Consider the following 19,572-nt stretch of genomic DNA (forward strand, 5'->3'; position numbering starts at 1 on the left):
ACAAAGTAACCCCAGTAGGATATTGTTGGCATGGCATTGGTGAGAACTGACATCTTCATACTATTCTCTTTTCTTCCAGAAAAATGGTGGGTCTCCCTTTATTTAAAAGCGAGTTCCAGGGTAGGGTAGAGCAGGGACTGGAAAACCCTTTCTGTAAAGAGACAAAGAGTAAATTAGGCTTTTTTGGGGGGCAGGGGGAGAAGCGGGGGCATAGGTTTTCTGCCCCAAAGCTTCACCTCTGCCCTCGCAATCAGTCGATTCTGCAGGTCCAATCAATTCCACCTCCACAGTATGTCGGCCTGACCCTTCCCTCTCCTGCCTGCCCTATCTAAGCACCTCACCTCTCACCTGGGCTCGCCACAGCAGCCTGCCACCTGTCTCCGTGGCCCCACACCCTTCACCCCCAACCCAAACACACACAACGAAGCCATTCTCCTTAGTTAACGAACGAACTCTCCACTGGCACATGCCTGTACTTCTGATAAGTCTAATTAACCTCTTTACTGGGACTGCCTGACCTGGCCCCACCTGCTTCTCCATGACCTTGTTTCTTCCTTGGTGCACTCGTTTCCTGAGTTTAACTCATTTCTGCCCCACAGCCCTTGCACTGGCTGTTCCCTCTGGCAGGTAAGCTTTGTCTCCCCCCGCCCCGCCCCCAACGTCACCTTCTGACAACTTGTGTCACAGGTCTCAGGTCAATGTCACTGCTTCAGAAAGGCCCCATGTGACCCCTCACAACGCAGCAACAACGCTCCCCTGACCTCTGTGCCTCGCTGTCCCCCTGTGCAAGAGGACGGCACCACAGCAGCAAAGGTTCAGATGTGAGACTGCACACACACGGCGCATGGTTGATGCTCCAGAGAGGTCAGAAGTCACACAGCTCGTCACGTAGGTCCTAGTTCACGCGCAAGCCCTGTGCTTTTTATCCGCACATGCGCTAAGTCTCTGTGAGACACCCCCGTGTTTTTCACACGGCTTTGCAGCTTCCCAATTGCACCACGTGGTTTGGAAGCTGCGGCAAAGAGTGAAACCCTGTTGGGTTTCTAGGTGCTTTATTACATGGGCTAGTATCATTCCTTTATAAACCACTAATCAGTTCTTAAATCCCAGCTCCACTGCTAATTATTACAGCTGTGGGTTGTGTGTAATGAAGGTTTAACAATATTCACTGCACCTTCTTTCCCATTTGTTTCAGCTTCTTAAGGCCTGACCAAAGGGTTCGGGTTTTAGGGTCACACAGCAAGCCATGCACACAGCAAGTAAGTACCTTTGGTTAAAACCTAAAAGCCACCATGCCAGGGAAGGGATGACACTGAGAAGTCACGTATGCTCACATTTTTCTAACATCTTCTGTTACGAGTTGAATCGTGTCGTTCCTCCCCCTGCCCCAACGAAAGGTGTTGAAGTCCTAACCTCTAAAAGCTGCAAATATGGCCTTGCTCGGAAATAGGGTCTTTGCAGAGGATCAAGGTCAGACGGAGTGATAGGCTGGGCCCTCGTCCCATAGGATTGGTGCTCTTATGTAATAAAAAGGGGAAGTCTGGGCACAGAGGGAAGATGGGAGGACCCAGGGGCAGCTTGGGACAGACTCTCCCTCACGGCCTCAGACGCAACCAAACCTGCAGACGCCTCGGTCTCAGACCTTGATCTCAGACATCTGGCCCCCAGAACAGTGAGAAAATGCATTTCTGTTGTTTCAGGTCCCTGAGCTTGTGGTTCTTTGTTATGGAAGCCCCAGGAACCTGACAGACCACCAGAAGCTAGAAGAGAAAAAGGTCTGGACACAGATACACCTTCTCAGAACCTTCTTTTCCTCTCCTCTGTGGGTGTGGCCTCCCGCTTTCTAGCGCACCTGTCCCCATCTGTCTTTTCTGTCACATTGAATACAACCGGAACTCCAAGAAGCAAATGAAAGTGAAGCTCCCAAAACAGAGGGTCACGGCCTCTATCGCAAAATGTGGTCTTGCCTCCACATTTCCGGAACATTCTTTTCTAAGATCCCAAAGTGGCAGGCCATGGCCTGACGGCTGCTCACTACACATTCCTGAAGGATGAGTGGGATGTCGGCAGGCCATGGGTAATTACACCTCCATAGCCACTGCATTGTTGTAAAACTCTTGCCAAGTCACCCCAAGAGACTCCCAAAGGCATTTCTCAGTGGCAACCAAGTAACTGAGGCTTTGAAACAGCTACTTTCACTGAAATCCTGGAGCTGTCGGAACACTGCCATTACCTAAGACCACACTCCAACCGCCTGAAAATGGGAGGGGAGGACAGCAGAGCGGTGCGCCCTCAGTGCGGGCAGAATGGGGGCAACGTCTCGTCCCCCACAGGGCTCCAGCTCAGGAGCTCTGAGGAACACACAACGACCTGGCCACAACGTCACGTTCCTTGCACTGGGGTCCCGCCAGTCTGCAGCAGTACAGGTCCCAACTAAGACAAATATTTAGTCATTCAAATAGACACCCTATGTAGTCACAGCGCTGAAAACGAATACAGAGGCAAAACCCAGAATAGAAATTTCCAGCAGCTGGCAGAAGCTGAGGGCGCGAGAGAAGGCTGTGGGACGCACTGGGGCTCCAGAGAGGCAGGGAGACAGAACACAGCTCCAGGTACAAGGTTCCCGCCTGATGGCCGCGAAGGTGCAATGGGACCTTCTGCCAGGGAGGGAGAAAGGGCTGGCAGCAGGATGGACACGCAGGTAGAGCGCTGAGGCCTGCAGGTCAGACGGCGGAGGCCAGACAGCCCCTGTCAATTGGCAGTTAGACTTTTAATGTGTCTTCTGGCACAAACTGAATCTCACCTTTACTGATTCATCAAGAGACAAGAATTCTGGAAGAAGACCAGGCAAGGAAAGGCTGTCTGGAGGACGTGTGTTGTAATTGTGAGGACATACGTACTTGTCTTCTCCCCCGTGGGCTGACCTTCTTCCTCCTGCGAAAGGCGGGTCGTTTCGTCCCTGCGCTTACAGATAAGACACTGCGGGTCTCGTCTGCACACTCAGCACCCTGCCTCCAGCCCCACAGCTGGAGTCGGGGCCCAGATCTGTTCCCCGAGTCCTCGCGTGGTGTTCTGGCTTAGTCCCTGCTTTCCTCACCTGACCTTTAATAAATTATTACAATACCCCCAGTGTCTTCCTCTTCCTCCTGGGACTGCAGTGAGGACTAAATTTGGGTGATGACGCGGCACAAAGAAGGAAGCACAGGGTTTTTGGAGTTAGATCTGAGCGCAAAGGCCTGCTGTGTGATCTTAGACAAGTTACTTAACCTCTCTGAGCCTGTTTATATCACCTGCAGCAGGAGGACAGTAAAATCTGCCCAGCTAGGGGAGCATAGAGTACTCAGTGAGTATCATTTCCCTTCACTGTCTTCCTTGGAGACTGAGGACGTGTGGGCACAGCACTGGTGTCCCCAAACAGCCATATGCCAGGGACTCAAATAAACTCAGTCTCCTACAAACCACACATTCTCTGCATTTCTACTGGGGGGCGTCCCTATTTACTCAACACCACAGTCACCACCTTCTCACCTTCGGTGACCTCCCCTTTCACCAATAGAGTCCCTTTGTTCCAAGTTTGAAACCCCTCAGATGGGCAAGTTACTTAACTCCTTGGTGCCTCCACGTCTTCATCTATAAAACGAGGACAATCATACCACCTATCTCTTCCAAGGGAGTTGGTTTCAACCTGCTAACTCGTGCCACGCGCTTGGTGAAACGCCAACACTCATCTGTCTCTCCCAGGTCAGGGGTTCCCAGTCTTGGCACACTAACTGCTCAGAGGGGATCACTCTGGGTTGGGGGGCCGCCCTGCGCCTAGTAGGAAGTTTAACAGCATCCCTGGCCTCTGCCCACTAGAAGCCAGAGGCGTCTCTGCTCCTAGACACCCAAAATGTCTGGCCATTGCCAAGTGTCTCCTGGGGGGCAAAACCGCCCCTCCTGAGAACACCCGTTCTCCCCGAGGGCTGTTATCAATGTCGTTGTCACTTACCCTGTAAACCTGAGCCACTGGCTGGGAGGCCCCTGCCTCTCTCACCCTTTTCCCTTCCATTTCCCGCAACCGGCAGGCCTCCACCTCCCAGCCATATCCACACGCTTGTTCCCCAAAGGGCGCCCAGTTTAACAGTTTCTCAACCCCGGGTGCTGAGGACAAACTCCTGGGGTAGCTTTTAAGCAATAATTTCACTTTTAAAAAGCTCTCATGTAATTCTAATTCGCAGACAGGACAGAGAATCACTGTTCAACCTGGACCCCACTCACCCACCCACCAAAGTACAACAGTCGTTCTATTTAGAACCCAGAGCCCATTCTCTCGGCCTCAACAGCAGACGGTGACGGGAGATGGTCCCCCGCCTGGCCGCCCCTAGGCCCAACCAAGCTCTCCCCACCTGTGAGGACTTGGCCCTCCCCCCGAGCCCTGTAAGCCCCCCACTACCTGCATGCCCTCATTCCTTGGGGAAAATCCACTCATTCAACAGCTGCTTCATCTGCTTCATCTCCACCGTCTCCCGCCCCGCTTCCCAAAGGCGAGTCCTTAGGTTTGGCACTGACCACATCAGCCTAACCTCTGCCCGGCTCAGAGAGCCTGTCCCACTGAAAACCCAAATGCAGCCCGCTCCGCTGGGCATGCCGCGCCCCTGGCCCGGAAGTTTCTGCTCTGCCACACCTGGGCAAACCCCCCTAGCCTTCCACCAAGTCTGCCTGCACTGCTTTGCTGTCACCGACCCCCGACCCGACCCCAGGCACAAAATCACCCAAGGGCAGCAGTACTTTCTGGGTGTCACACACGAGCTCCTGAGTAGCACTCCCACCGCAGTCAATTCTGCAGGCGAAGTTCTTTGTAGACGTGTGCCAGGCACACGCACAAGGGCCCTCGAAACGATGGGTCATCCGTGGGCTGCAGACTGAAATGCGCAGGGGAGGTGAGCTCTTCTCACCCCGGGCAGCTCTGCCCTTAAGAACATTTTGATTTTGAAGAGATCAATGTGTCTTAACAGATGAGTGACACCTGGAACCCACACCGTGGGCTCGCTAACAAGCAGCCCGATGTGGCTGCCGGAATTCCGGGGCCCCTGTGTGGCCTGCAAGGTGTGGTTCCTGCTGCAGAAAGGTCTTCCGGCCCGGCCTGCACAGCTGATCCAACGGCGCTGCCCTGGGCGGGAGTCTCACTGAGCTTTTCTCCTGTGATGGGTCAGTGACTGGACCATGTGAACACACAGCCAAGCCTTGGGGAAAACTCACCGTATCGCGACAGGCACGGACAGCCCGGCAGCCCCGTGGGCACCTCGGCTGGGCCAGTCAGTCACGTGAGTGTCCTCCTCCTGGGAGGAGGCCAGGTCTGGGGACACATGGATTGCTGGTTGTAAGAGAACAAACACGCTCTTCGAGTGGAGTTGCTCACGTGCCCCAGTCGGACACAAGAGGTGTAAGCACACTTTGGAGCTTTCTTTGTGTAAGACACGCACACATACGGGAGTACAATAAGAAGGGTGAAAACTTGGCAGGTAACGGCAACTCCCTCAGCTCCCGTGACAAGCACTTTAGGGAGCTCCTTCTGTACTACCGCCCTTGTCAACCAGCACCAGCAGGGCCTATGCAGATGACCTGCCTGTGGGGAGAAGACCCCGGGCCACTCAGCGTGGCCGTCCGTCACTGCACTGTGTGTGACGCGGGGGGACTGTGGGACCCACCCACAGAGGTCCAGGCACCTTCCCATCAGTTACTGCTTTTGCTGCCTCCTCAGAGCCAGCGCTAGGGCACAGGGCATCTGCCAGCGTCCACGGGACGGCCGGTCCTACACCAGTAAGCTTCTCTCCGAGTCAACACCCCGTCTGTGGTCCCCAGCCAGGGCGCGTACAACAGGACCTAATGAATAGACTGTAACTGCTTATCTCACCGTGTCTCCTCAGTCAGGCCATATGCTTTGGCTCAGCCAGGACGGCGTCCAGCACCCCCAGCACCCACAGAGCCCCGCACACAGCCACAGCCGCTCAGCAGGTAGAACTGAAACCGACGCAGGCTCCGGGGTTGCTCCAATCTCACCGTATGTGAAAGTGACTTCTCCAAAGCAAGACTTACTGTGTCCACAGCCTTCTTCCTGTCTGTCCAGGGAGGTTTCTGTCCTGAAAACCTAACGGTCATCAGAAGTGGTGTGTTTCTTAAGTCAGGGCATTGACTACATAGGCACTGGGCGTCAGCGGGGCCTGGGGACCACAGCAGGGCCCCCAAAGGGGAACAGATGCAACGGCTGCTCCCATTGGTTTTTAAACATAAGCATCAAGTAAAACTCATGTAAATCAGCCTCCTTTTCCACAAGCTTCTGCTACAAGTCTGTACCAGACAGGAAATGGACTTCAAGGGACCTGATGGCCGCCTGCAGGAGACAGTTCGCCAGACACTGCACCAGGCCGTGCCTTCAGGTAATTCAGCTTGTTTCCCTACAGTTCTGACGGTGACTCGAGACGACCCACACGACAGGTAGCCAGTGTGGCCCAGAGCCTGAGGGCATAGCCAGGACCCAGGGCAGCGGGGAGAAGCTTTTCCTTTACCTCCAACGATGAAGTGCCTGAGAGTGATTATTTTATACAGAGAATAAAACTCAGGAAAAGAAACTAATTACCCACAAGCAGAAAGGGGCACCACCTCAGGGTGTCTCTGTCCTCTGCTTTGCTTTGTCGTGGTTGACACCACACGTCCAACCCGATTTCTCAGTGGCACCTTTTCCCTGGCCCCCTCCTCCTCTCGGGAAAGCTGTGCTGTCAGTCAGCGCACAGCCACAGCCTAGCAGCAGGGGCCGCCTTCCCCACAAGCCGGCATGGGGCTCCAGGCTGGCAGGCTGGTGCTGAGGAGGCTGGGAACGGGCCGCCTTCCTTTCAGCTCATAAACATCCTCCATGGCACCGGCTCTCCCCACAGCTCCTGCAGCCACTGTCCTTCCTCCTGCACAGACAGCTCGGCCCTGCCCGGCCTCCTCTGGAAGCAGCTCCCTCTCCCACACCCACAGCTTGGACACACTGTTCTCACTGGGGCTGGAGAGGAAGGCCCACAGGGCGCCATGCCCTATGGGTGCTTTCCTGAGCCTGTCTCACCTGGCAGCTTGCGGCCACCCGCACAGCTGGCTTTTGAGGGGTCTCCGCAGCGCCCCTGTGACTGGGCCGTCCCACCTCCCCTCAGGTTCCTCTTCCTCCTTCTGCCCGAGTGTGCGATGGCCCCAGTGTCTGTTCCTGCCTCGGGCTCTGCTCACTCTCTCTCTTTAGGGGCTGAGCCACAGTCCAGGGACTGGCTAAGGGCCACCTAGTCTCTGTCAATGCCCAAACCCATGTCTCCATGGCAGCCCTGTCTCATATAACAGCTGCCGCACCCCCATCCAGAAGGGCCCGTACTCCTAACCCCCATCCTAGCGAAGGGCACGGCCCAGAAGCACTCATCCCAGATGCCTCCTTTCCCCCATCCAGTCCAGTCTCTGGTCTCCAGCTGAAACAGCAAACTTTTTCTAGAAAGCAGCGTTTCTTAATCCCGGCACTACTGACATTTGGGGCCTGCTCCTTTTTTCTGTGGGGGCTTTCCTGTGCATACAGGACGGCACCACCCCAGCTTCTACCCACCCCACCAGGGGTCAGGAGCACCTCCCAACCCCAGTTATGAGGACCAAAAATGTCTCCAGACCTCGCCAGATGTCCCCTGCCTGGTGACACCAAAGGGCCAGAAAGTAAATGCATTAGGCTTTGTGGGCCACGTGGCCTCTTGGAACCACTTGGCTTTAGGTCTGAAAGGCAAAGACAGTAATAGCTGATGAGTGGGCATTGCTCGCTTGCAATAAACCTTATTTACAAAAACAGGCAGCACGCAGGATGTGGCCCACCTGGTCCCCAGGCCAACCCAGACTCTAGACTCTACCTGCTCTCTGGCCAGGTCACCCTCCGCCCCTCTTTCAGATACTCCCACTCCCAAACTGCCTGCAATCTGCCTCCCGACTCTATTTCCCAGGTATGGGTCCGCCTGGCCCTGGATAAACAGCAGTCATGTCAATTCTCACCAGGGGGGTGGTGCCCTGTCCCACGGGCCAGGCCATGCTGAGTGCTTTACCCAATAACTGAAATCTCCAAAGCATGTTCGATGAGCAGAGATAACGCAGCAGATCTGGAGAACCAACTTGCCCCAGGACATACAGATACTGTGTGGTACCCCAAGCCTTCATCTCAACCTCCATATCACAGGGGCCATTCGCTGCTGTCACTGCGGCCCGCCTGGTCCCTCCTCCATGACCTCCCTCTGTCTCAGTCCCTCTTCGAGCCACAGGCTGGAGGGGTGACCCTGGAGGCCTACACGGCACAGACCATCTTCCCATCCGTGGCGGCCTCACGCCCTGCCTGGACCCTGGAGGCCAAACAGCCCAGGTGACAAGGTAGAGTAAGGTGGGCCCAGAGTCTAGAGACCAGCAGCTCTGGGCATGCTGTGGTCCTGGCTCCCCTCGTCTTGCTGGCTTGCTTTCTGGAATGTTTTTGTAACAGTTAACAATATATTACAAATAAAAGGAGTATGTTTCTTATACAAACAAGCGACTCTACAGCTTTCTGACTGATCCATTTTTACCAAAACCCATGAATCTCGGTACGATACTCCCGAGGCAGCAAAGTGGACCTTTTGAGATTTTCTGACCATGGCTTTCCCCAGAGAAAGGAAGAAAGGAAGGAAAAACTGTTAGAATAAAGCAGGAAGAGACACACAGGAGGAGAGGCTGCCCCCCACCCGTCGCCGCTGTCCTCTGACCAGCCGCCCCTACAGGAGAGGCGGCTTTCTCGGGTTTCCACCACTCCGCGCCAGTCCAGGTCAGGATTAGTGGCTGGAGCCAGAGGGCTGGGTGGGAACAGCTGCAGTGACTCAGTCAGGTCCTCACCCTCGGGGGGTGGGGGGGTACCCCACCTCCAGGGGCACAGCCAAGGGATTGCAAGTGAGTCGCTGAAAGGAAGCTAAGTGTCTGTGCACAGGGGACCTCGGGGGTGGGGTGGGGGTGGGGATGGGGGGAGTCATTCTTCCCAAAGCCAACAAGCTCTGTCCATCTTCTCCTTTCCTGGCCCTACTACGTTTTGCCTGGAAGGCGTGTGTTAAACCTGCAAAATCTGGAGGTCAGGAAGGGTCGGTAAACGTTTGCTTCCTCTGGCGAACAAAAGCCAGTTGTGCTCTGAAAGGCACAACAAGGGCGGTCAGTCCAGGGTCTGGACACAAGGAAGCCGAGAACGCCAGCGACCTACTGGGCCAGTGGTTCCCCAGCTCCAAGGAGTTCAGGGTCTGTGAAATGCAGGTTCCTGGCCCTGCCTGGCCATTTTCGCTGGGTAGGGACAGGCGGAGCTGTCAGTCCGAGTCCCCACAGGAAAGCACCATGAATTAGCATCATTTTAGGTGAGCTCAGTGGAAGGACCATTTACAGAGGTGTAGGTGGGGTACAGGAATGCCCTGGGGTTGTGACTGCAGGGGCGGGGTGCGGGGAGCAGTCAGGTGACTGACCTGGGGAGATGGGCAGACGGGACCCTGGGTCAGGGGAACCAGAGAGCTTCTCGGCTATGCTGCAGGGGGAGGCCACCCTGCTCTCTGCAGCCTGTCCCTTCAGCGGGCCGATCAGATCAGGAAGCAAGGGAGCTCCCTTTGCTGCAGTCATTTCAGATCTGCCTCGCAGCAAGTGTGGGAAGGCTGAGGGACAGGGGGGCACAGGGGAGGACTGGAAAGCTGTTTTCTGACAAGTCTCCCCTGTGAACCTGATGCAGGTGACAAAGGACCACAACTGGAGAAACACCTGGCCTAGGTCTGTACTGACACCCCGGCCTCTCCTTTCCAGTAAGTGACACTTCCTGCCAGTGACTCACCATTCCTGGCATTGCTTTGTCAACACACAGGTGAACGAATCCACAGGGACAACCCCAAACTGGCCTCTGTGTGACCGTGGCCCCAGCTTGTCCACCAACTCAACAGCAGGTCAAGCCCTGCCTCTTGGAGGTTTATAAATTCCTGGAGATTGGAGGTGGAGGGCGCAGGAATGAAAGCTAGGGTTCGCTCCCAGAACTTGGAAGAGAAGAAAGCTCTTAGAATCAAATTAGGATGGCAAAATATGACCCTTAGCTGCACCATTCATAAGAGCCAAAAGGAAGAAACAACCCACGTGTCCACTGACGGATAAACAGGCCATCACACCGTGGTCTATCATACAATGGAACATCACTATAAAAGGAAGGGAATTATGACACGTGCTACAGCCTGGAGGAATCCTAAAAACAGCATAGCGGAAGACAGGTCCAGAACATCACACACCGTCTGATTCCACGTATAGGAAAGCCCAGAAGAGGCAGATCCGTAGAGAAAGAAAGCAGACTAGCGGCTGCCAGCAGCTGGGGGCAGGGAGGAACGTCCAATGACTGTCCACAGGTCCCCCTGTGGGCTGGTGAAATGTTTTGGAACGCGACAGTGGGGGTGGTCGCACAACTCTGTGAATATACTACATACAACTGAATTGTGACACTTCACAAAACTTGTATGTTCAAGGAAAAATGTTTAAGAAAAGAATCCTTGTAAAGAAGCCAGGTCACTCTAAACAGGACAACGGTGACTCGCTTATGTCTCTTAGGAATGGGTCTAGCAGAACCCATCTGGAGCTAAAATGTCAAGTACGCCACAGTCTGAAAAGGTACCTTTGTTAAAAAGGATTATATACCCTGAGACATATTTTTGTTACCATCAGGAATAAACTACTAAAGGACCGAAAAAGAAAGCTATGTGTAGACAGGAGGGGGCCTGGTCCGGCTAAGGAAGAAGCTAGAAACAGGAGAGGTGAGCAGACTGCGCCCCAGCAACGGCGGAAGGTGGTGATTGGTCAGAGGCACTGACGAGACCTCAGACCCTGCGGTCTCACTGGAGCAATGCACCCCGGATAAGGACAGCAGTGGGGCCATCTTGGGTGATTTTCAGGACTCTAAAAACCCAATTCAAACTCGCTAAGGAAAAATGGAACCGACTTGGGCACCAAAATCAAGCTGAAGAAAGTACGGGGGAAGGGCAGGCCCTGGAGCCACCTGGATGCAGAGTCAACGCGGCCCAGCCTCCAGGCCCTGGTCACCGTCCTGTGGGGCCGGCTTCCGCAGCCCAGATCCACTCCACAACATGGTGGCACAGCTGTGAAGCTTCTTCCCGTTTCACAGATAAGCAAACTGAGGCACCACAGGGGTCAGTCAGCGAAGCCACAGAGCCGTTGGTCACTAAGAGTCCCCCCCAGACAGGCTCACCCTGCCAGCACCACACAAGTGAAGTGGGAGGAAAAGGGTCCCCAAGAAAAGGGGGTCTTCTTCTCAACTCAGGAAACCACACGCAGCTGCTCCATCTAACAGGACCCTCGCTCTGCTCTCAGCCCATCCACCCATCTGCCAGCCAGTTTGTATTACCAACCTCTATTTGTATCACCAAAGGATCCGCTTTTCTCCTGTCAAATTGATAAACTGGTAGCCAGGCCTCCATGGGCTGAGTCTGTAGGATCTAGGGCACCCGAGTCCAGTGTTTTAGGGCCCCCAGACCCTGGCCAGGAGGGAGTTTATCTTCGACGTGCTGGCCGCAGCCCTGCTGTGCTTCCTGGACCAGCCTCAGGGAAGGACAGCAAGGGGAGGGCTCCACGCCCCTGCCACCAGGCCACACCCTGTCCTCCTGACCCTGTCAATGGGAGACGCACGCAGGCATACCGTACGTACTGAGGTTCCCTCAGAGGCCCGCTCACGCGTGGGACCCTGAAGACTTTCCGTAGAAACACAGTGTCCCACCGTGGGCACACTTTCCTGCTGACTTGCAGGCAAACTGCGTCCTGACAAATATTTATGCCCAGGCACATGGAGACCCATTCTCAAGTATCATTAAGTCCTTTTGAAATCAAGAGATCTAAGCCAGCCGGAACCCGGCGTGCAGCATTCCTGTCGGAGGTCCACCCAGGCCCCACTTGGCCTCTGCTACCGTCAGGCCACTCCTTCCGCTAAAGGACAGTTCTTGAACCCTGCTGAGCCTTCCATCATCCGACCCCAGGCTTTGGGCTCTGGGGACTCTGTGTGAGGATGTCAGAAGGTCCCGTCTGACCTCAGTCAATCAATGTTCAGCTTCTCTGAGGCACAAGCTCTCATCGGAAAAGAGGCTCAAATTAATAGCCGGCTCGGCCCTCAGCTCCCTGAGAAAATAGGAACAAGCCTCCGAGCGCGCTGCAAACTGTAAACCACTGGGCGAAACGTAAATACAAGGCAAAGCCACAGAAGAGGTTGGCCGACGCTGTACATGACATTTCTCTCCCGGAAGCTTCTTCTTCGCCAAGTGCACCGCCCAGCACCTCATGTGTCATTCACTGAAAACCCCAACCTCCTCTCTAGGAGCGAGCTCACTAATTCCTCTTCAAATGCCACGGCGAGACCTGCACACCGTGTAGCCTGAACACCCCCTTTTCCAGTCACCAATCACGGACAGCCCGTGAGTCACCCGGTGGATGCTGCCCGTTCACCGGGACCCTGGGTTTCCATTAACCACCTGGTGAGCACCTTTGATTTTCAGGTTTCGTTCAAGGTCAACAAAAATCCAAAGATAATTTTCGTAAGTCAGGTCTCTTTCCCATTCTGTAAATGAGCAAATAACATCTGGACTTAACAAAAAAGCAAAAGAAATAACAAATAGATGCAGGGAATGAAGAGTTGACGTGGTTTCCGTCAAGCTTACTCTTGGTTTACGCTGAGCAGGCCAGCGCAGGGGAGCCAGCCCAGGTCAGCTTATCTCCAGTTCCCCTTATCTCCAAGCAGGTCTCCGGCCTTCCTGAGCAAATCCTTTGAGGAATCCGATAAGGGCTATGGGCTCCGTCTTGAGAAAACCACCCAGGCCTGTAACGTTTTGCCCAGACTCTCTGAAGGGACCCTGGCTAAGAGTCCATCAGGGTAAACACACACCTCTTCTGTTATTGATAAAAATTAGGTTCAATGGACTAGGCCCAGACGACTGTTCTCTATCAGAGGGTACCCCAGGCTAACCTAGAGCATCGATCAATGCTTTTTATAATTCATCATCAAAACCTGAAGGCAGAGGTGCGACCACACATTCCAGCTCATACGTAGACACAGCAAGTATCAACAGGATTTGTGGGCGCTGACAAAGAAGGAAAAAGAACCACGTTGTGTTTACTGAGCATGAAGTCCAGGGCTGCACGGGGACGGGTGGGGGGTGGGAGAGGGACAGCGCCCCTGTCCACAAGAAGCCAGGACAACAGCCACACAACACAGACAGGCATGGCGAGTGGGGAGCGCCTGGCGCGTGGTGAGTGGAAGACACTGTGTGACCTTGTCTGCCCTTCCTAAAGCCACGGGCTTTTTAAGTCTGCTTCCTCTGACAAATCAAAACTTGGCTCACTGGCCTTTTAGGTCCCTTCCTGCACCACACGTGGGACGCCAGGACCTGTGTCCATCAAATGGGGACAGGAGTACCTCGGCTTGCCGTCCTCCAAACACCACCAGAGCACGTCCACCAGGGAGACCCCGGTTAGTTCTAGTCAGCCCTTCCCTGAGGCCACCTGCTCACCGCTGGGGAGAAGGGGCCCTGAGTAATTCACTGGCCAGCAGGTCACGTTAATCCCGCGTGGACCTCTGGGACCCCTGGGGTGGCCTGCGGTCATGGCAGTGTGCTTGACAAATGGCACGAACTGCAACGTCAGTGCAGGGCTGCCCCTCAGCCACACCAACTACGTGTCCACAGAGGAGGCAGGGGGTTGGTGTTCAGGGCCCCTCAATAAAGACACGAGAAAAGGGAGGCCCAGAGAGGCTCAATGACTTGCCCAAAGTGATGGGGTTCTGGCAAAATCAGAGGGAGGAGCGGGGCGGGAGGGAAGATGGAAGGAGAGGGAGGGAGGAAGAAAGAGAGGAGGAGCGGTGGGGAGCCTGCACATAAGCCCAGGTGGGAGTGAAGCATGCCAGCTCCTCACTTTCCTGCGAGCACCAATGGCCATCACTCCCTGGCCCAGGGACGCCCCCAGCCTGGCCACCCCCATGGCCCTGCCTCCTCCCAATGGATCAGTAGTGGACATCGATCCACAGTCTGCCGGCTCAAAAGAGCGAGCCAGCCCAACCCTCTTCTTCTGAGAGCTGGGAGCTGGGAAATGCACACGTGGTCCAGGGGCAGGTCCTGCGCGGCCATTCCTGGGCCAGGTGTGCGCTGGGCGAGCAGCAGAGGCCGAAGGGAGCAGCACGGGTGGGGAAAACATGCGGTTCTTGAAGAGCAGCTTAATTTCTCAAATTCCGGCTCCTGGGTCCTTCCAGGTCTCCTGTGCTTCGTCTCTGGATCTTTGCGATAATCCTCCCGTTTTCTGGTCGAGCAAGTCTGAGTGTGTATTTGACTCTTTTTATCTTTGAGAGCCTCCTGAGACACTGGCTCCATTTGTACAGATGAGGAAACTGAGGGCCAAGGAAATTAATTTATGTAAAGTGCTTAGATGCTCAGAACTGAAATTCGGTTATACTTACAAAACAAGACCAAAGCTATAAGCTCTTTGCAGAGACATGTTTCTGACTCGAGAGTGAAATACATTCTCTCTGCCCTTCCTAACTTGCAGCCCGCCCAGTCAATTTTAAATAATGAACTAACAAAGCGGGGAAAGTCCAGCCAGAGAGACAGGAAGATGTGGAGTGGGATTTGTGATTAGGCTGGAAATGTCTTCCTAAGTAGGTTGTAGCAAGAGATTGGTAGGCTCTTGAAACAAACCCTGGTGGAATCCTTCTTCACTCACACCTTTTATCTCCAATGCCTCAAGTAGGTCAAAAATTTCTCATTGTCCTCATGACATATCTGCTTTAAGGAGGGTGAAAAGGCAGGCTAGTTAGGAGGCCAAAACACAAGGCTTTTTAGAACACGTAAATGCCATCTTTAGTCTAACGTGTGGCTAGGGTGCAGCTTCAGGTTTCTGTCATTTTGGGGTTCACGACCTCATGCATACTCAGTGGCAGCCCTTTACTTAAGGAGCAGCAGCATATGAAGTACTGTACTGCAGTGGTCTTGACCGAGGCTGAGAGATGCCTCAGGGCGACACATAGCTACGGGGTTCCCCTCTCTCTGTGCTCCTGGGTCACCCGCTGACAACTGTGAGGTCAGACCTGTGGACGAGAAGGGGTTCTGTCTACAGGGTGATCTGACCATAAATTAATTCCTAACTGGGTGGATCATGGTGCGTAGTCACACCCCCGGCATATACCTTCAAGAAAAAAGTTTCTTTGCCTCAAGCAAGCCCTGTCCACTGTTCCTGTGCACACACCTTTGCAACGCCTCTTTTTCAGACCCCTCAGAAGCAAAACTACCCTTGAGAGAGCACATCATTTCGTTAAGTATCCTGTCATCTAATTCCCCGCCTGGCTTTCTCCTATCTGCATGTCGTCTTCCTCATGTTCCCTCCTTAATTCAAAATGCATACAAGAATCTGCAAACTGTTATTCCAATGGAGCATTTTATTCAGTCTGTTGAGATCTTATATCCAGGTGGATCCTCTGTTTGGCTCCAATACATTTTTATAAAACTTCTCTACAGGTTTGGACGTTCTTACGTCGACAGACCTTACCCCAAGAGGCGCCCAAGCAGGCAAAGAACCAGTGCTCCCAGGTCACCTGGCCAGTGACAGCCCCCGCAGGCCTGGATGTCAGGATGTTAAGGGCACTGGCCTTCCTCCATCCGTCCTAAGGACACGTGAAAGCCAGGACCTCCCCTACATACAGGCTGGAGCCCAATTCATACCTCCAAAGTAAACGAATTAGTGGATGCCAGGGGCTGAAGGCAGGGGGCACTGGGAATAACCAACCAATGGACAGGGGGTGACGTTCTGGGGTGACGACAAAGTTTGAAACCAGAGAGTGGTCATGGTTACACAACACTGTGGATGTAGTAAAGGCCAGCGAATTGTCCACTTTGACACAGTTAATTGGATAGTATACCTTCACATCAGAAAAACAAACAACAAAACCCATACAATCAGAAAAGTTGGGAGATCCCCAGCCTGAAAAGTAATGTAAGAAGAGCAAGAATTTGTCAGTGATTCTCATGTGGTGCGGACAGAGGGTACCCAGCCAGCTACCCCTACAAAGAGTGGATGAGTCCAGGTCGTTGAACGGCACAGTTCTTTACGATCACCCAGCTCATTTCTTAATTGCATCCTCGACTTTCAAGTAAACTTATCGTTCAAAGAGAAAAACATCTAATTTCATCTACTTTAAAAATTAGCTGTGTGGCTCATGCTTGTGGCTGGAAATTCATTTCTGTTGGCAGGTGCTGGCCACGGGGACGCTTGCCCACGTAGTTCCCGCACTCTCCCGGGCGCCAGGTAAGGGAGGTAGTAAGGACGGAGTGGCCTGGGGCACACAGACTCGGACTCCAGGCCTGGGCTTTGCTACTTGTTAACGATTCTCCCCTGATCTTGTCCTCTGAGCCTCAACTATAAAAGGGCAAGACGCAGGGCCCCAGGATTGGAGTAGATGCTTAGTGGAAGTGTCCTGAGCTGGAGCTCCCACCTTGACCGGCACCTGCAGAGACCTGGGACCCAACCCGGGTCTCCCCACTGAGCTCCATCCTGGGCTGGCACGCTCCCCAAGGATCTGGCGGGCCAAGTTCCGTTCTATCCGGGCACACCTGCCTTCACACTGGTCTTACAGCGACAGGAATGGGGTCAGCACCATTCCTGCTCCCTCACTGGGTCCATCGTCTTGACAGCAGCAGCCACGGGCGCTTAATAAACTGTTACTGATGGTGATTCACAGCGGGATCAGTAACAGGTTAAGATCATCGCCTGGAGTTGCAGGGATTACATGCAAATCCAGGCACCGAGCAAACCTCTGGACATAGAAATTAAAACCCTGGGAGCTCCATCTCACAAAGAAGTTGAGACAAATCAGATCTTGAATATTGAGAAACACAGAAAACACTGCATGTATGTTTCGGGGATGGGGTGGGGGGGAAGACATAAAAATTGGCCAAATGTGTCAAGATTCCCCCCACCCCTTTTTTGTCCATAGCCAGTGGACGGTCTCTTTAAATGCTGTGAGACACATGTCCACTCTGCCAAGGCAGGTAAAAGTGAATCTCCCTCGCGACCTTCCCAGGGGCCCTCTATGCTGAGATGGAGACAGAGGGCACCGCTTTGGCTCATGTCCAGATGGCCAGGCCCCATCCCTCCCTCCTGTTTCCTCTTCCCAGACATTTAGCAGCTCTGGTACCTCTGGCTCAGTGCCAGAAAAAGCAAACCACATAAACGACACCCAGGGACCTGCCAGAGCCAAGGAGGGGCCACGGGCAGGGCCCCTCCATTAACCTCCTCCTGCCCTGCTCAGGATGGGGCCTGCACCGGACAACCTGTGCCCCGCAGATCCAAAGGTGAGACCCTGGGAGGGGAAAAGAAGCCATGAGCAACCCGCTGGCACCCAGCTGACCTAGAGAGAAGAACCGAGCTGCGTACTTGAGTTTGATTCCGAGAACCCCAGCCTCCCCGGCGATGCCCAGCCAGAAGAACGTTAGGAATGTGGAGGCCACCCAAACAGACCACAGCCTCCAGGGGAGGGCTTGCGCTCAGAAGGCAAGGCCGGCCTGAGGCTGCTTCCTGGACAGAGGTATTTTAAGTCTCTGAGACCTCAGTGGGTGAGGACTGACCCGGGACCCAAACATTCCCGAATTCCTCACTTCACTTTTAAAAGCCCCCAGGTCACAACCCCGAAGAGTCCCAAGCATTCTTTCACTCTAAAGCGCAGGCGGGTCCTGCTTGCAAGATATAAAAGGTGGGGAGAGGAAACTGTTGGGACAAAACCAATCCCCTTCCCCCCATGAGGACAGAAGACACAGACGATTTTTAAAAAAGAAAAACCTGAAAAAATTCCAGGGGCTGCCCAATTTGGAATGGCTTTTATTATTCAAACATGACCCTGAAAAGACCGCAGCCTCTGAGCTGTTTCCTCTGAAGTCCCCCCAGTGACCCAGGGTTATGCAAATGTCCATTTTAAGGGCAGTCCAGTCCTTTCACCTGAGGCGGAAAGGCTCTGTTGTTTTTATACACAAGAAGGCAGCACCATGTGACTGAGACGCTCTTAGCCCAACTGACTTGACAAAAGATGGTTTCCTTCTATTGCAAAGAACAGCCAAGAAAATACCCGAGAACATTCTAGCAGGATACGCTTTACTCTTTCCTTTCTGCTGGGATTTCCAAAAGCCTCCAGTTATGTCTCATGAACCACCTAGCGTTTCCTTTTAACATTTTCTGCTATTGTATTCCAAGGACAAACGCTTCCCAGAGCCCCAGCGCGGCTGACCCGGAACCAGGGGGCCAAACGGAGCTCCCCAACTCCCATCTCGGCACTGCTGGCCATTGTCTGGGAACTCAGAACCTCTTACGTTGTTAAGAGTCACTGCTTTGTGCAGGCACGACAGGACCGCCAGTCTGGGCGCTGTCCCGTGGTCGTCAGTCAGGGTGGAGGACGAGTTACCCATCTGGTTTCTGGGAAGAGCAAGAAGGTTCCATTGGTGGCAACAGAAGGGAAAGTCACAGAAGTAAACAGAAACCAGAGACTCTTCTGGGAACTCCCCTGTGCCAGGCACGACGGTGACATCTGACCTTCCCGTGCGGAGGGCATGGAGAGCTGGCCAGGATGTGAAGACAGAGCCATGAGGGAGATGTTTGCAGCGCCCTAAAAGACCAAGCAGGTCCCTGGCAGCTTCTGGAAGCTACTTCGCCCTCCCGAGCTGCTGTGCACACATATGGAACCCACCTCCCTGCACGGGTCTGTGCTTCTCGGTTGTGACACAGCCCAGGTACAGCACCTCAGCCAAACTCCCTGGCTGCATCGCTTACCTACAGCAGGCCACCAGCTCCCTGACGTCAGAGGCAGGGTCCCAGGACCCAGCCTTCCATCCAGAAAAGTAAGGAGATGCTGCAAGACAAAAACGGGAAACATGACTAAGATTCAGTCTCGTTCAGCTGAAAAACTCATCTCTACGCGTCCCCTCCAAGGCTCGTCCACATCTAGAGTGCACTGTGTTCCGCACTGAGTTTACATGGTAAGATGAGGACAGCGCTGGACGTGCCATGTGGCACTCAGATGCCCCCTCCATCCCCACTGCTGGGAGACTGGCCTGCAGCACCCTTTCCTAAAGTGCCCTTCCTGGGCAGCCCTGCAGGGGTGAAGAAGCGGCCCCTCACCCTGCTCCCTCCCAGGGTCCGAGCTCTGCTCAGACAGCACTGCAGCCCCACTCTCCCTCTGCCCGCCCCTCCTCCCACGGGTGCTGACCCCAAGAGTGCTCCCCAACAGACATATTTCACGGCGACGTGTGTCAGAGTTGGCTTCCCGGGGAGCCCAGCCTGCAACAAGGTCTTTTTTTGTTATTTTTTTCTCCCAATGCTGTGTCTTCCCTCACCTGCTGTTACAACAGAATAATTTTATCAGCTGAACCCTGAAGACACACTCCAGTCACCTTGCCAGAAGTGGGGCTTCCTCCCCCCATGCTGGGTCCCTAGGAGGGCGTTTGAGTCCCACAGCACTAACATGAGAAGTACAGAGCCAGA

General features: G+C 54.1%; 1 protein-coding gene across 7 annotated transcripts in view; it reads right to left on the minus strand.

Moving 5' to 3' along the window:
• Positions 1 to 19,572, minus strand: part of SH3BP4 (SH3 domain binding protein 4) — an 85,379-nt gene that overhangs the window by 28,630 nt on the left and 37,177 nt on the right. For 6 of the 7 annotated variants that reach the window (XM_033112453.1, XM_033112458.1, XM_033112454.1 and 3 more), the window contains one exon: positions 18,862 to 18,940. The exons of the other annotated variant lie outside the window; for it this stretch is intronic. The gene's annotated coding sequence lies outside the window, so the exon portion shown is untranslated. The remainder of the gene's footprint in view (positions 1 to 18,861; positions 18,941 to 19,572) is intronic. 7 annotated transcript variants of the gene reach the window in all.

This window comes from Rhinolophus ferrumequinum, chromosome 8 (genome assembly GCF_004115265.2).
Source record: "Rhinolophus ferrumequinum isolate MPI-CBG mRhiFer1 chromosome 8, mRhiFer1_v1.p, whole genome shotgun sequence".
NCBI classification, from domain to species: domain Eukaryota; kingdom Metazoa; phylum Chordata; class Mammalia; order Chiroptera; family Rhinolophidae; genus Rhinolophus; species Rhinolophus ferrumequinum.